Below are 2,381 nucleotides of genomic sequence, written 5' to 3'. Positions count from 1 at the left end.
ACCGATCAAGTACCGAACGTACGGCACCTCCGAGTTCAGCACACGTTCGGCCCGATGACGTCCCTCGAACTCCGATCCAGCCGAGTGTTGAGGGAGAGTTTCGTCAGCACGATGGTGTGGTGATGATGATGATGTTCCACCGATGCAGGGCTTCGCCTAAGCACCGCTACAGTATTATCGAGGTGGACTATGGTGGAGGGGGGCACCACACACGGCTAAAAGATCAAACGATCAATTGTTGTGTCTATGGGGTGCCCCCTGCCCCCGTATATAAAGGAGCAAGGGGAGGAGGCGGCCGGCCAGGGAGAGGCGCGCCAAAGGGGGAGTCCTACTCCTACTAGGAGTAGGACGAGTAGGAGAGGGGGAAGGAAAGGGAGAGGGGAAGAAGGAAAGAGGGGGCCGCCCCCCTTCCCTAAACCAATTCGGTTTGGGCCTTGGGGGCGCGCCCCACACTCCCCTTGCTGCCCTCTATTTCCACTAAGGCCCATGTAGGCCCATTAAGCCCCCGGGGGGTTCCGGTAACCTCTCGGTACTCCGGTAAAATCCAGATTTCACCCGGGACACTTCCGATATCCAAACATAGGCTTCCAATATATCAATCTTCATGTCTCGACCATTTCGAGACTCCTCGTCATGTTCAGGATCACATCCGGGACTCCGAACAACCTTCGGTACATCAAAACATATAAACTCATAATATAACCGTCATCGAAACGTTAAGTGTGCGGACCCTACGGGTTTGAGAACTATGTAGACATGACCGAGACATGTCTCCGGTCAATAACCAATAGCGGAACCTGGATGTTCATATTGGCTCCCACATATTCTACGAAGATCTTTATCGGTTAAACCGCATAACAACATACGTTGTTCCCTTTGTCATCAGTATGTTACTTTCCCGAGATTCGATCGTCGGTATCGCAATACCTAGTTCAATCTCGTTATCGGCAAGTCTCTTTACTCGTTCTGTAATACATCATCCCGTAACTAACTCATTAGTTGCAATGCTTGCAAGGCTTAAGTGATGTGCATTACCGAGAGGGCCCAGATATACCTCTCCAACAATCGGAGTGACAAATCCTAATCTCAAAATACGCCAACCCAACAAGTACCTTCGGAGACACATGTAGAGCACCTTTATAATCACCCAGTTACGTTGTGATGTTTGGTAGCACACAAAGTGTTCCTCCGGTAAATGGGAGTTGCATAATCTCATAGTCATAGGAACATGTATAAGTCATGAAGAAAGCAATAGCAGAATACTAAGCGATCATGTGCTAAGCTAACGGAATGGGTCAAGTCAATCACATCATTCTCCTAATGATGTGATCTCATTAATCAAATGACAACACTTTGTCTATGGTTAGGAAACTTAACCATCTCTGATCAATGAGCTAGTCAAGTAGAGGCATACTAGTGACATACTGTTTGTCTATGTATTCACACATGTATTATGTTTCCTATTTAATACAATTCTAGCATGAATAATAAACATTTATCATGATATAAGGAAATAAATAATAACTTTATTAGTGCCTCTAGGGCATATTTCTTTTATCAGTTCCTTAGTGACCCAGGGTCATTTCGGACAAATCAGGTCGGGTAGCCTCCTGGCTATAAATAGCCCACCCCCTACACGATAAATTGGTGGCTGCTCAGAGTTAGTGCACGACTTTTGTCGTTTGAGAGCAACCCACCTCTAAAGCTTTTGAGAGAGAAATCCTTGCGAGGACAAATCCCAGAACACCCAGAGCCAAAGAGTGTTAGGCATCACTGAAGTCTTTCTGTCTGCGTAATCTGAAGACTTGTTACACTTGAGGACTGTGAATCCTCCAGCCGGTTAGGCGTCGCGTTCTGAGCATCCAAGAGTCATTGTGGATCGCTGGTGAATGAAGTCTGTGAAGGTTTGGAAGTCTACCTTGAAGACTTACCAGAGTGATTGGGCGAGGACTGTGTGTCCTTAGCTCAAGGGGAATAAGGTGAAGATGCGGTCTTCTGAGTTGAATCTCAGCCTCCCTAACCAGACGTACAGTTGTCACAGCAACTAGAACTGGTCCAACAAATCCTTGTCCTCACCAAGCAACTAGTTCTATCCTTTACCTTTGTTTACTTACAGTTTGTCTTCGTGAAGTCATTGCCTGCTTGCATGATCTGATTGACTTCATTGTGTGAAGATTGTTGTTGTTTGGCTTCATACTGTCGTCCATCCTGATCCATACTACCTAGCTGCTGATAGTCCTCGTGCTTTCACTTCATTGCTTACTTGACTATGGCTTGTCTAGTGTAGTATACCTTCCGCTGCATATCAATAGGTTCTTTTCTACCGTTTGTCTTCAAAGCCCCCGTGTTTTGAAGACTTTCATAAAAATCGCCTATTCACC

Source organism: Triticum dicoccoides, chromosome 4A (genome assembly GCF_002162155.2).
Source record: "Triticum dicoccoides isolate Atlit2015 ecotype Zavitan chromosome 4A, WEW_v2.0, whole genome shotgun sequence".
Lineage (NCBI taxonomy): Eukaryota > Viridiplantae > Streptophyta > Magnoliopsida > Poales > Poaceae > Triticum > Triticum dicoccoides.
This window is presented reverse-complemented; position numbering follows the sequence as displayed.